Source organism: Chiloscyllium plagiosum, chromosome 47 (genome assembly GCF_004010195.1).
Source record: "Chiloscyllium plagiosum isolate BGI_BamShark_2017 chromosome 47, ASM401019v2, whole genome shotgun sequence".
Taxonomy (NCBI): Eukaryota; Metazoa; Chordata; class Chondrichthyes; order Orectolobiformes; family Hemiscylliidae; genus Chiloscyllium; species Chiloscyllium plagiosum.
In genome coordinates, this window is record NC_057756.1 from 485,799 (window position 1) to 501,434 (window position 15,636).

Below are 15,636 nucleotides of genomic sequence, written 5' to 3' on the forward strand. Positions count from 1 at the left end.
ATAACCAGCTGACTATGATAAACCCCCTTTCCAGCATCTGGCCCATAGACCTCTATCCTTGGCATCGCATGTGCACAAATTCCGTGGTGTTCTGTATCGACCAACCTGAGAAAAAGTGAGGTATATATTTCCTCACATCTCCCCTCAGCCTTTGTCATGTTCCTTACATGTAAAGTTGACCATGAAATATATGCTCAAATTCCGGAGTAACTATTAAACTACACGCCGCCCTCCAACAGCTCTTCCTCTAGTTTATAGACATAAACTGTTAGAAATGGGGTAAAGTGTTTTTTCAGATATAGAAAAAGCATACAGAAAAGGGGTACAGCAAGAGAACTATTAACCTTGCAGGTATTTAGGGACTTTTCAGTGTACAATTGTGGTTAATTAAATACTAACTTTGGTGTGTAATTACTATAACAAAAAGTTTTTTTTTATAAAATTATGCTTTCAGCAAAAAAGCTGAGATAACCGAAATGCTTGAGCTATACAAAATGATACAAGTTAATGAAATGTCCAAGGATGGAATGTACCAGCAGAATTGATACAAAATGTTAGACCAGATCTTAACAAAATAAATGTATGTGTCAGCATTTACAGAAAGGAAGGTTGCCAACCTGGGGAAAGGGGAAATAATAAGGGTGGAGCGCAGCTGGGCAGTGGTCTGGTACAGTAAGAGAGATTGGGTAATTAGGAGTCTGGAGAGATCACCTCACTCAGCTCAAAGGGTATAACTGTACACTAACCTAAGTTCAAATTTGCTCATTTGCTTCTGCATTTGATGCCCTTTCTTGCAAGATCGTAGAATAAATTGTCTTGTTTCCAGTTTTGGTGGCCTCGTCTAAATTTTATTAAACTTGTTTCTAACACCCCAAACCATTATTTGACACGTACTCACCCGCAAGCCCCGAACTCACTTCTCCTGTGCCGAATCTGATTCGGCACCCCACTGGTCATGAAGCTCCATTTGTGTTGGTACACAAAAGCTTTCGGACCCAAACTGACCGGACCCTTCTAAGACATAAATTCTCTTTCTGCCCGTCATTCGTCCGTACAGACCAGGGCCAGTTACTGAGGAATTTCAATGGGAGAATATCTGTAACATGCTTTATGTTATATTTGATCCCGTTCCAGAAGCTGGTGCATTTGTAATCATTGGTCAATGGTTTGAATGTTGTCCAACATAACATTAGCGCAAACAGAATGAACATCCAATTTGATAGAGACTGAGAAAAACTTCACACGCATATTATGGATGGCTATTCATTAGGTATAGTGTGTTTAACGTTAACCACAATTGCAAAAATTGCCAGTTCCCTTGTAATAAGTTCGAATTGATCAGGTTGGGGGAAGGGGTGGTGTGGGGAAAGACTTCTTCAATTTGTAGCTGTACATTGGAGAGAGACGTTATGTTCACAATCAGTATTGCTGCAAGAACAAATTGAGAAATTCATAAAGACCAATCGGATTCTGGATGGCGATTTTGCAGTGCGTTAAAAAAAAATAAAGAGCTGATGTGAAATTCAGCAGAATAATTCAGTTCCACATTTTACTGAATAAGTTGAACTTTTCTTCTTGCATCAGACCAACACCTGAGAGATGTGAAAGCAGGTAAAAAAAAACTTGTATTGCGTTTACATTAGAATGGCAGAAACTTGCATAAAACCTCGATTTATACTACATCACCAACAAAACAAAAGCAGGAATTGAATGATTTCTCTTTTATATGCTACCTTGTCTGTCCATTATTGCCTTGTACTCATTTATTGGCCAGATGCATAACACATCAGATATTGAGTGCAAATAGTTCATTTTTCCAGTAATTTCATGATGACCATATAAAACCTTAAACATCAATTATTATATGATTTTTAAAAAATCGATTGATGTGTGTTTGCATGCTTTATTATTAAAGAAAAGCTAAACTGGTACACGGACACATGGTTTTTGCTTTCTGTGCATTACGAATTAGATTTGCTATAGGTTATAGAACATAGAACAATACAGCGCAGAATAGGCCCTTCGGCCCTCGATGTTGCACCGACCTGTGAACTATTCTCAACTCGTCCCCCGACACTACCCCAAAATCATCCATGTGCTTATATAAGGATTGTTTCAATCTCCCTAATGTGGCTGAGCTGACTACATTAGCCAGTAGGGCATTCCACGCCCTTACCACTCTCTGCGTAAAGAACCTGCCTCTGACACCTGTCTTAAATCTGTCACCCCTCAATTTGTACTTATACCGCCTCGTACACGCTGACGTCATCCTCCTAGGAAAAAGACTTTCACTGTCTACCTTATCTAATCCTCTGATCATCTTGTATGTCTCTATCAAATCCCTTCTTAGCTTTCTTCTTGCCGATGAGAATAGGTTCAAGTCTCTCAGCCTTTCCTCATAAGACCTTCCCTCCAGACCAGGCAACATCCCGGTAAACTGAGAAAGTAATTAAGGTATAACAGGGTTGCTCGCATTTAGCTGAGTCAGTGAAGACAACAAATCCATTGACAGCTGAGACTACCTGAACTGATAAATATAAACTATTTCCACTTAAGAATGGTTAAATTTGCAGTTTATGTAGCTACTTAACGTTACCCTCTCCTGTTTTCCTCTCTACTGACAGCAGGTTCGAAAACTGACTTGCATACGCACATATACTCACATACACACACACACATACAACACGCCCAGAGACAAATGTACCAAATGTTCTTTCTGTGGCAGTCAATTTTTTGTTGCAAGATGAATGAGTTTCAGAGATTATATTGCCTTCGAACCTGACATCTGGATTCCAGGCACGTGCTAACTGCTGCAGAATAGCATGTGATGGTAAGCATGGGATACTGTAGGGGTGTCCTTATTTGTGCAAAAAGACTTAAATCAAACAAGGAGAGTGGTTTTGCTTAGGGATTAACTACAGTTCGGGCGCATTTAAAAAAAAGAACATTAAATTTTATAATTTCCTGATCACTGTCTTGGGTAAGGAGCTAGCCTGTCTACAGTAAATCAGAATTGAAAGGTATGTGCATGACGAAAACATTGCTGTGGGGGAAAACAAACAACAGCAACGATTTCGATTCCTGAGACAATGAAATCCGAACTGAAAGTAGTGAATGTCACTGATGCTGTGTGGAGACTCGAGACATCACGAATAATTTCACGAGGAAATGTAGGGTTATAAGGTAATTGACATCTTGATAGAATGGGTAGCAAAAGCAGATTGTCTGGCTATGTCTGTGAATCAATGATGGAATTCATAAAACAAGAGCAAGCTATAGAATCAGTGGGACTACAAAAAAAGTAGCAAATATAAGAATTATTACAATAGAACAAAGAACACAGAACAATACAGTGCAATACAGGCCTTCGGCCCTTGATGTTGCACCAACGTGTGAAACCTATCTGAAGTCCATCTAAACTACACTATTCCATTAACATCCATATCTTTATCCAATGACCATTTAAATGCCCTTAAAGTTGGCAAGTCTACTTCTGTTGCAGACAGGGTAGTCCACCCTCTTAGTACTCCCTTTGTAAAGAAAGTACCTCTGACATCCATCCTATCTCTATCGCACCATGCTAGCCATCACCATCTGAGGAAACAGGCTCTCAATGTTCACCCTATCTAATCCTCTGATCATCTTGTATGCCTCTATTAAGTTACCACTCAACCTTCTTCTCTGACGAAAACAGCCTCAAGTCCCTTAACCTTTCCTCATAGACCATCCCTCCACACCAAGCACCATCCTGGTAGATCTCCTCTGCACCATTTCGAATGCTTCCATGTCCATCCTTTAATCCATCCTTCCAGAACTATAGACAATGCTCTAAGTGTGGCCGCACCAGAGTTTTGTACGGCTGCAACATGACTCCGAAAATCAATCTCTCTACCAATAAAAGCTAACACACCGTGCGCTTTCTTAACAACCCTATCAACGTGGGTGGCAACTTTCAGGGATCTATGCATGTGGACACCGAGATCTCTCTGCTCATCCACACTACGAAGAACCTTACCATTAGCTGAGTAGTCTTTATTTCTGTTACTCCTTCCAAAGTGAATCACCTCACACTTTCTCATATTAAACTCCATTTGCCACCTCTCAGCCCAGCTCTGCAGCTTATCTATGTCCCTCTGTAACCTGCAAAATCTAGCACTGTTCGCAACTCCACCGACTTTAGTGTCATCTGCAAATTTACTAACCACTCTTCTACGCCCTCATCCAGGTCATTTATAAAAATGACAAACAGCAGTGGCTCCAAAACAGATCCAGCAGTACACCACTAGTAACTGAACTCCAGGTTGAACATTTCCTATCAACCCTCTGTCTTTTTTCAGCTAGCCAATTTCTGATCCAAACCGCTAAATCACCTTCAATCCCAAAACTCCATATTTTCTGCAATAGCCTACTGTGAAGAACCTTATCAAATGTTTTACTGAAATCCATGTACACCACATCAACTGCTTTATGCTCATCTACCTATGACCTATTCTTCACAAATCCGTGTTGACTATCCCTAAACAAATTATTCCTTTCTAGTTGATTATAAATGCTTTCTCTCATAATCCTTTCCAACAATTTACCCATAACCAACGTAAGGCTCATTGGTCAATAATTACCAGGGTTGTCTCTACCCCCCTTCTTCAATAAGGGTACAACATTTTCTATCCTCCAGTCTTCTGGCGCTATTCTTGTAGACACTGACGACATAAAGTTCAAAGCCAAAGGCTCTTCAATATCTCCATGGCTTCCCAGACAATTCTAGGATAAATCCAATCAGGCGCAAGGGACTTATCCATTTTCATACTTTCCAGAATTGCTAACACCTCCTTCTTATGAACCTCAATCCCATCTAGTCTAATAGCCTGTATCTCAGCATTCTCCTTGACAATATTGTCTTTTTCCTGTGAGAATACTGATGAAAAATATTCATTTAGTGCCTCTCCTATCTCTTTTTACTCCTAAAATAATATCCCACTACTGTCTTTGACAGGCCTTAAACTTACTCTACTCATTCTTTTATTCCTGATCTATCTACAGAAAGCTTTAGGGTTTCCTTGATCCTACCTGCTAAAGACTTCTCATGTCCCCTCCTGCCTCTTCTTGGCTCTATCTTTAGGACCTTCTTGGCTATTTTGTAACTCTCAAGCACCGTAGCTAAGCCTTCACGTCTCATCTTTATATACATCTCCTTCCTTTTGACAAGAGCTTCAACTTCTTTAGTAAACCACAGTTCCCTCAGTCGACCACTTCCTCCCTGCCTGACAGTTACATACTTATCAATGTTAAAAATCACACAACACCAGATTATAGTCCAACAGGTTTAATTGGAAGCACACTAGCTTTCGGAGCGACGCTCCTTCCGAATCATGGATACTTATCAATGACATGTAGTAGCTGTTCCTTGAACAAGCTCCATGTTTCAGTTGTGCCCATCCCTGCAGTTTCGTTTTTCATTCTGTGCATCCTAAATCTTGCCTAATTAGTTCATAATTGCCTTTCCCCCAGATATAACTCTTGCCTTGTGGTACATATTGTCCCTTGCCATTGCTAAAGTAAACTTAACCGAATTGTAGTCACTATCACCAACGTGCTCATCTACCTCCAAATCTAACACCTGGCCTGGTACATTTATGCGTTCTGTAAAGGTCACTAATCTTTAGATCTGAGAACACTGGAGGAAATAATGAGGATTTGTAAATGATGAATGCAATAATTATGTGTAATTTAAGTTATAGGCAGTTCATACACTTTAGATTGGTAACATTAACTTGGAAGGCGTGTTACAAGAGGCTTCTGTCGATCAATTTGAATGAGCAATGCTTTTATAGCCAATCGGGGAGCAGACTTTCTGCACCTGGAAATGTGTAGTGAAAGTGTATTAGCTGGTTAGCAGTGATAATAGGGTGGCACAGTGGCTGAGTGGTTAGCACTGTTGGTTAGCACACAGAGCCTCAATTCCAGCCTCAGAAAACAGTCCGTGTGGGGCTTGGACATTTTACCTGTATTGGTTTCCTTCAGGTCCTACTGGTTTCCTCCCACACTCCAAACATGTACAGATTAGGTGGATTGACCATGCTAAATTGCCCATTGTATCTAGGGATGTGAGATTGGGTGGGTTAGACATGGGCAATGGTGGGTTCTGTGATTTGGTGGTGGGTCTGGTTGGGATGCTCCTGGATGGTTGATGTGAACAAGATGGGCCGAATGTAGGGATTCAATGAACAACATGCTTGAATTTTCAGATGTTATATTAAACAAATGCAATTCCACATTTTTTTTTAACATCATGCGATGGATGAGAGCTCAAATGGGAAACATCTGAGAGTTTCAACGGAGTATCAGGAATATATGATGGATTAAGTATGGTCATGCCATAATATTGACTAAGAAGTTCGGAGGAACAATTGGTAAGTCCATAAACGATGTACAAAGGCAAGGTGAGTCCTGACTATGTATGTATTGAGCACCGAAAGATGTTCATGATGTCCACTCAGCCAGGAATACCTTCGAATGGAAAACCCATAGAGTATTTTGGGGAAACTGTTCAATTTCATATAACTTGGATGAATCAAGTTAAAAAAATAAGCAACATGGAATTGATTTTAATCCCTTATGTATGTATGTACATCACACTTGATTGATTAAGCATTTTAATAGGTTATTTTGCCATGAAATCTTATTGCTAACAAATGTCTGTGAGGGTGACAATTACAGGGCTGAATTACTTTATTACTTTTTATGATTGTTTTGAATATTGTTATGATCATTTTTTTTCTCATCATTCTCTTGCTCGTTGTTTTTGCAGTTGACATCAGTGGTTTAATAGCTTGAAACTAACCTATCATTTTTAAATGACAAAGTCGAATGCCTGAATCTTATGAAACATTTTTTTATACAGAACTCCAAATCATAACAAGAAATTCATAAAAGCTAAGCATCTGCTTCAAGTCACTCAGCAATATGTTAGGCTCAGCAGCCTCAAAGATTGCCCTCAAAAAGCTGAGTATCATATTATTTATCGCCAGCCAAGTGCCAATTTGTGATGTTGGCATTAATTGCTGTTCCTGCCAGTGTCAATGCACAGAGCACACTCACTGTGCACAAAGTGTTGGTATCCCTGCGGAGACTGCCAAAGGAGCAGCTGATTCTGTCAAAGAATTGGATCACACCCCCCCAGACCAAAGATGTGCAGGTAAGGAGAATTGAACATGCTAAATTGCCCATCATGTTCATGGATGTATAGGCTAGGTGCATTAGTCAGGGATAAATATACACTAATGAGGGAGGGGAATGGGTCTGGGAAGGTTACTCTTCAGAGGGTCGGTGTGGACCTGTTGGGCCAAATGGCCTGTTTCCACACTGTAGGGATTCTACGATTCTATGTCTATCCGTAATCAACCGTGCATTGAGATTTTAACAGGTGCAGATGACCTTTCTTTAAAGGTTCTTTGGTTCAATGTACATCCTCTTGTGTGTTTTGGGTCCGCACTCTAATTGAAAAGAAAGGACTGTGGATGCTAACGATGTGTAACAAAATCAGGAGTTGCCGGAAGAGAGCAAAATTAATGTTTCTTGTCCAGTGCCTCTTCTTTACTAAGGCCTCTTTTCTGTCTTTGTAGGATCATAAACTAACAGCCTACTGGCATGGTTGAGGATTGCACTTATCACAACATACTGATCGCCAGAACGAAAGTTAAACATTGTTGCATTTAGACTGCGCTGTTATTTTGCCTTTGGTCACATCATCCCATTCATCATGCCAATGTATTTTCAGTTGTCAACATCATCACTGTTCAGTTCATCATTCTATTTTCCTCACTGGCTTCCAGTGGATCAGCACGGGCTCAGGAGCGAAACAGGGAGGAAAATGGTTTACACTGGTGCAGGCAGAGAAAGAAAGGGGCAAGGGATTTGGCCTGGGAGGTAGATCGGAAACAAAAGTAGTGTGGCGATAACCTAATGGCACATTCAGCAAATGCACAGTGATGTCCATATTTATTGTGCTAGGGTTGAGGTGGCCGAGAGTTTCAAGTTCCTCGGAGTAAATATTACCAACAATCTTTCCTGGTCCGTCTACATCGGTACTGCAGCGAAGAAAGCACACCAACACCTCTATTTCCTCAGAGGCTCAGGAAGTTCGCATATGCGGACTGACTCTTGCAAATATGCAAATATGCACCATAGACAGCATCGTATCCGGCTGCATCACAACTTGAGGCAACTGCCATGCCCAATACCGCTAGAAATTACAGAGAGTTATGAACGCAGCCCAGTCCATCACGAGCAACAATCTTCCGTCCATTGACTCCGTCTGGACTTTTTGCTGCCTCCAGAAAGCAGAACACATAATCAAAGACCCTTCCCATCCCATTCAACATCTCTTCCACTCTCTTCCATTGCACTGAAGATGCAAAAGTTCGAAAACACATAATCAACAGATTCAAGTTCAGTTTCTTACCTGCTTTCATCATTTATGAACGGACCTCTCTTACATTCCAATGATCTTTGATCTTTCTCTGCATCCTCTCTGTAGCTATAACACTATATTGGTTTATGACCTTGATATTCCAATATAAGACATGATTTACCTAGATAGCACTTTTTACTATATCTTGATAGATAGGACAATAATAAATCAAATTTAAGCAAATCAAAATAACATCCGCATTGAGAGGAAGCAAGGAAACAAGCACAGACAGAATGGATTCTAACTTTCCACTATAATTCTGTCGCGGGAGATACAGAGCCTTGCGTGAATTCGGGAAGAAATTGAGGAACAAAACCAACAGTTACAGTTGCACTTCAAAAGAGAAGTTATAAATTAGCACAGCAGGTCAGGCAGCTTCTGAGGAGCAGGAAAAATCAACATTTTGGGCCGGAGCCCTTCGTCAGGAAGAAGACTGGGGGAGTACAGTGAGAGAGGGACTCACTGAGATCTTTGTAGAGAGAGGAGGAGAACTTCTTTGTTTGTTTGTTTAAAATGGGCAGCACGGTGGCTCAGTCCTTAGTGCTACTGCCTCACAGAGCCAAGGGCCCTGGATCAATTCATGCCTCGGGCAACTGTCTGTGTGGAGTTTGCACATTCTCCCTGTGTCTGCGTGGGTTTCCTACAGGTGCTCCGGGTTCCTCCTACAGTCCAAAGATGTGCAGGTTAGGTGAATTGGCCATGCTGAATTGCCCGTAGTGTTAGGTGTAGGCGAATGGGTCTGGGTGGGTTGCTCTTCAGAGGGTCGGTGTGGGCTTGTTGAGCCGAAGGGCCTGTTTGCACACTGTAGGGAATCTAATCTGATCTAATCAATTCTTCATGATAGGCACCCTTGGAAGGGGCTTCACAGTAATGTTGAAATCAACTAGAGACAGTGAGGTCTGCAGATGCTGGAGATCAGAGTTGAGAGTGTGTTGCTGGAAAAGCACAGCTGGCCAGGTAGCATCCGAGGAGCAGGAAAATTGATGGTTAAGGCCGGAACCCTTGTTCAAAACAAACACAAGCAAAAGAGAACAGAATACCGAATAATTTCACCTATCCGAAAACCCAACAGTTCATCCCAACTTAATGATGCGGTTCCAAATACTTGTGATGATCCCCATAAACACCCATTGCCACAAACGTTAAAATCAAACACAAGGTCTTGCAGAGGGATGTCAGAGAGAAGAGGATAAGCGTGGACCTGCTTCTTTGGATCCAACAGCTTTTATCACTGCCTGACTGCTTTCAGTGAATAATCAGACTACCAAAGACCAAGTCAAACCAGAGTAAGGTTAGCTGGGAGAAAAGGGCCACACTGCTTTCATTGCATAAGTGTTAGTTTTTCCCGAAAAATATTGAAAGTCTTTTGCCTGAGGTAGTATCTGTTAGTCATAATCAAATTGGCCACAAAACCCTTCAAATGAACACTTTTCAGAGTCTGTCTATTTTCTGAAAAAAAAAACCCAAGCACAACATAACCTTGTTAAAGAAGCAGCATCATCATATCACCCCCTTCAAAAAAGATCAATATGAAAGTGGCTTCATTTAAAACCACTTAATCTTAAACTGTTAGCACTCTACAACACACGTATACATTACATTGACAAATATTAGGCAAACATGTGCCATTACATTTAGCTTCAGTAAGTTTCACTCCTGCCACTGAACATCTCCGTTTCTCAGAAGAAAGTGAGGACTGCAGATGCTGGAGATCAGAGCTGAAAATGTGTTGCTGGAAAAGCGCAGCAGGTCAGGCAGCATCCAAGGAGCAGGAGAATCGACGTTTCGGGCATGAGCCTTTCTTCAGGAATGAGGAAAGTGTGCCAAGCAGGCTAAGATAAAAGGTAGGGAGGAGGGACTTGGGGGAGGGGCGTTGGAAATGCGATAGGTGGAAGGAGGTTAAGGTGAGCGTGATAAGGTGAGGGTGATAGGCCGGAGCGGGAGTGGGGGTGGAGAGGTCAGGAAGAGGATTGCAGGTTAGGAAGGTGAGTTCGAGGGTTGGAACTGACAAGGTGGGGTGAGGGGAAATGAGGAAACTGGAGAAATCTGAGTTCATCCCTTGTGGTTGGAGGGTTCCTCGGTGGAAGATGAGGTGCTCTTCCTCCAGCAGTCGTGTTGCTATGGCCTGGCGATGGAGGAGTCCAAGGACCTGCATGTCCTTGGTGGAGTGGGAGGGGGAGTTGAAGTGTTGAGCCATGGGGTGGTTGGGTTGGTTCATCCGGGTGTCCTAGGGGTGTTCTCTGAAACAATCCGCAAGTATGCAGTTCCGCACGTTCAGCTCAACAAGTCCACACTGGCCCTCCAAAGAGCAACCCATCCAGACCCATTCTCCTACCCTATATTTACTCCTGACTAATGCAACTAACCTACACATTTATGAACGCTATTGGGCAATATAGCATGGCCAATTCACCTAACGTGCACATCTTTGGATTGAGGGATGCACCTGAAGGAAACCTGCACAGACACAGGGAGAAAGTGCAAACTCCACCTGAGACTGAGAAAGTGCAAACTCCACCTGAGGCTGGGATCAAACGCAGGTCACTGATGCTGTGAGGTAGCAGTGCTAACCAATGACCCACCATGCTGCCGATTACGTTAGTGATTTCCAGCTTATTTACAAATATCTTCCCATTCAATAGTACTGACTCTTTCAGGTCATTTTGATTTTCCTCTTGAAGGTAACTAAATACTTTCTTCCAATTTTTGACAACTTCCTCATTGTCCAATTTAATTTGAGAAATGCCCAATTCAGCATCCCCTGAACTTGGTTCTTTACATTGTGTTGAAACCAATGGCAGATTCTTGTCCTGCTCTCCTTCCCTGTCAAAATACCATTTGAGCTTATTCACATGATGCACTCTGTGAGATTTCTTTCTGTCTGGAGACCATTCCAAAACGTTCATCTCACTGAATTTCCTTTCAACTTGATAAGGTCCATGAAACCCTGCTTTTAAAGGTTCACCTATGACTGGAAGTTACACAAGCATCTCATGCCCAAAAGCAAAGAGTTTTTGATTTCTTGTCTGCTTCCTGTTTCATTGTATGCTGTGATACTTTTAAATGTTGTAGAGACAACTCAGTCACTCTATTTAATCATTCCCAAACATTTGACACATTGTCCAAATATGTGATCTCTGAATTTTGACTTACCAATTTCTCCTGAATCACTTTATCCTCTCACATTATGCCCAAAATCTAATTCAAGTGGACTGAATTTGGTCAATTCATTTGGTGCATCTCTGATCGCAAGAAGTACAAATGGAAGTCCCGTATCCCTGTCATATAGGTAGTCTTGTTGATAAGCCTAAAATATGGTCTTTTATGTCTGATCTCACCTTACCAGCTCTCCCTGGAACTCTGAGCGGTACACAGGAAATTTGAATTGTTTTATTCCTACATTGTCCATAACTTCCTTGAATAACTTTGACGTGAAGTTTGAGCCTTGATCTATTAGTATCTCTGTGGGTTGTCCGAATATAATGAAAAATTTGCGTAATTCCTCTACAATCCTTCTCGCTGTGATACTGCATAATGGATTGGCCCCTGAAAATCTAATGGACACATCCATTATTGATATCAAATACTGATTCTCCAGGGTGGAGAGATAAATGGGGGTGGGGGGGATACTGGGGAGAAGGTAGCGCTCCTACAACAACTTCTCCAGTCTTCACTGGAGACTATAACCTCAATTTGCATAGTTAGGTGTTCTTGGCTCACCATGAATTCACGTTACTAGCACTCTTTCTGGCAATCATCGTCCAGAGGTACATATCTCCTTACCTTTCAACATCACAGATTGAGAGGATCCTGTTTCTCGTAATATTGTAACCTGCTTATCTGCTGCTCCTGGAATATGTGAGTAAACTTTACCTTTACATGTAGATGATTTAAGAAGTCCTGGCATTTTTGCCTTAACCAATCTCCGACCAGTTTGTACATTCTGGTGCAGCGTTGTGGCCTACACTGTGCTGTCCATTACCATTCCAACAAAATTCACTGGTTTATCTTGTTTTACTACATCTAGCTTCCCAATGCATTTCCTAACCCAGCAACACTGTGATTTCATGTGGCCCACTTTATTGAACTGAAAACACTGAAGCTTTTTAACTTCTCATTTCCTTTCAACGGTTTCCTTTATATTCTCTGTTCAGTTATCCTTATTACCTTCACTGAGCACTACCTTTCCCTTTCTAGGCAAAGCTATCTCTTTCCCTCAATTTCTAAACCCTATTGACTAAAATTGATTTTGGAAGTCAAACTTTGATTTATGGACCACCTCATGATCATCAGCCATTTCAGTGGCTCTCTTTCTTCCTTTCCTCTCTCTCTCCTTTTTTTCTCTCTTCTCACTCTTTCTCTCTCTCTCTCTCTTTCTTGGTCTCTTTTTATCTCTCTTCTCTCCCTCTTTGTCTCCTCTCTCTTTTTCTCTTCTTGTTCTACTAAAACGTTAATTTTTTTTCTCTTTCCTGTGCTTTTAAATGCAATTCTTTGTCTTTTGCCTTTAATTCAAGCTGCTTTATTTTCATTGAATTTTAGACATCCTGGCACGGGCGGCACGATGGTTAGGACTGCTGCCTCACAGCGCCAGAGACCCGGGTTCAATTCCCGCCTCAGGTGACTGACTGTGTGGAGTTTGCACATTCTCCCAGTGTCTGCGTGGGTTTCCTCCCACAGTCCAAAAATGTGCAGGTTAGGTGAATTGGCCATGCTAAATTGCCTGTAGTGTTAGGTGTAGGGGAATGGGTCTGGGTGGGTGCGCTTCGGCGTGGACTTGTTGGGCCGAAGGGCCTGTTTCCACACTGTAAGTCTAATCTAATCTAAAAAAAAGGTTCTGATGGCGTTTCTAGGAAATTTAAATACCGAGCTATTGCTGTAATTATCGCTCCTTGCCGCACAGAAGGAGGCAGCTCCTAACCCAGTTTGTGTGCTAGTTCCAGCACCTTTTGCAAAATCCCCAAGGTAACTTCATCAACCCCCAGAAAACTCTTAGTGACTGAAAGTGTCATTATTCCAAGCACTGTTTAAACCAACTTAATTGCACACCCAGAACAAAGGCACTAACACTAAGCATTCCTGGCCTTCTGGTTCAAAAGACACTAACACTGAACATTCCTGGCCTTCTGGTTCAACAACCTTAATTCTCGTTTGGAGCTATAGAACAAATCCAGGATGAGCCCCCCATCTGTTATGAACCAGGCAAAACCTTCGCAAAACATTTCAAGAAAGTAGCCCAGACCCTAACTTTGCGAGTTGTTTTAGACAGGTGTAAAGTGTATATTCCAGGAGAGAATTTATCCACAAGGTTAGCGAATGAAACACTAACAAAGGATAACAGAATATCGAATAACTTCTCCTATCAGAAAACACAACAGTTCATCCCAACTTAATGATGCTGCTCCAAATGCTTGCAACAATGCCCATAAACATCCCTTGCTAGAAAAAAGGTAAAGTCAAACACAGGGTCTGACAGAAAGATGCCAGAGAGAGTGGGGGGAATCAGCATTGACCTGTTTGTTTTGGTCCAGCAGACTACCAAAAACCAAATCAAAGCAGAGGGAAACTGAGCTGGAAGAACCAACCACTCCTCTTTCATTGTACAAGAGCTTTTTCTAACAACTTGAAAGCTTTTTGCCTGAGGCAGTATCTGTTAACATTCAGCAAATTGTCCCTAAAATGCTTCAAATGTACACTTATTTTAGCAGTATCATTACAACAGTTTTTAAATTTCATGACAGATATGGGGCGTGTGAGCGGATGACAAACATAGCAGGAGGTGCTCATGCTCTAAAGTTATTGCAGTTATTATATTCGATATTGAGTCTTTCAACATGAACCTCCAAGAACCGCAGTATTTTACTTTATTTTTTGTTTTGTAGGGCTGTGTTGATAGTACAGTAGTGCACCTTCCTTAATCTTATGGCGTGCCCCAACGTCTATTGCTCATTTTCTTACTCGATCTAAATTATTGAATCCTTCTTTATTAGATTTGACCAAACTCAGAGAAGATCTCAAGCAAAAAGGTGAAAATGGCATATTTCAATCATTTCTAGTTAACATTCTGGTAGTAATTCTCAAAGGTCATTTTTGTCTAAGATGCGAGGATAAATGAAAAGAAATTAAGGCAGATTATAGTTGTGAAGGATAGACTTCATCCACTACTATAATTCAAATCTAGCAGCATACTTTAACATGTGAATCTTGTCATTCACATTGCATAGCTGAATGTGTAATAATTATTAGTTTAGCACAACAAAGTTCTGAATTGAATGTGGAACAAGAAAGGAAAAGCTATTCTGCACAGAAGTAATCTAGTGTTATTGTCAGCAATTCTTTGAAGTTCACACATGATTGTGGTATAAAATATTAACATAATGTCAAATTCAAAGTTTGTGCGAAGATTTGTAGCTCGGGTGCTCGTTGTTGTGGTTCTGTTCGCCGAGCTGGAAGTTTTTGTTGCAAACGTTTCGTCCCCTGGCTAGGTGACATCATCAGTGCTTGGGAGCCTCCTGCGAAGCGCTTCTTTGATGTTTCCTCCGGTGTTTATGGTGGTCTGTCCCTGCCGCTTCCGGTTGTCAGTTTCAGCTGTCCGCTGTAGTGGTTGGTATATTGGGTCCAGGTCGATGTGTTTGTTGATGGAGTTTGTGGATGAATGCCATGCCTCTAGGAATTCCCTGGCTGTTCTCTATCTGGATTACCCTATGATAGTAGTGTTGTCCCAGTCGAATTCATGTTGCTTATTGTCTGCATGTGTGGCTACTAAGGATAGCTGGTCGTGTCGTTTCGTGGCTAGTTGATGTTCATGTATGCGGATTGTTAGCTGTCTTCCTGTTTGTCCTATATAGTGTTTAGTGCAGTCCTTGCATGGTATTTTGTACACTACATTCGTACCAGACATCCCACTCAGACCCATAGTATCACTGCCAGGGACACCATCATACAAACTGGCCAAAGAACTACAACAGAAACTGAAACACCTGGTCAGCGGATCCAAACACTCTATACAACCAACACAGGAATTCTTGGACATCATCAGAAATATACACATAGACAAAGAAGAAACCATGATATCATTCGACATGACGGCACTGTTCACTTCGATTGACAAAACCCTAGCCAGAGAAAAGGCTTCGCAGGAGGCTCCCAAGAACTGATGATGTCGCCTA

The 15,636-nt window shown here is 41.5% G+C and overlaps 1 long non-coding RNA gene across 1 annotated transcript; it reads right to left on the reverse strand.

The window, feature by feature from the left end:
- Positions 1-285: 285 nt before the first annotated feature.
- Positions 286-9,909, reverse strand: LOC122544273. The gene is made up of 3 exons (XR_006310308.1): positions 9,897-9,909; positions 3,977-3,986; positions 286-362 (listed from the first exon to the last, which is right to left on the reverse strand). It is a non-coding gene; the product is annotated as an uncharacterized LOC122544273 (long non-coding RNA).
- Positions 9,910-15,636: the final 5,727 nt, after the last annotated feature.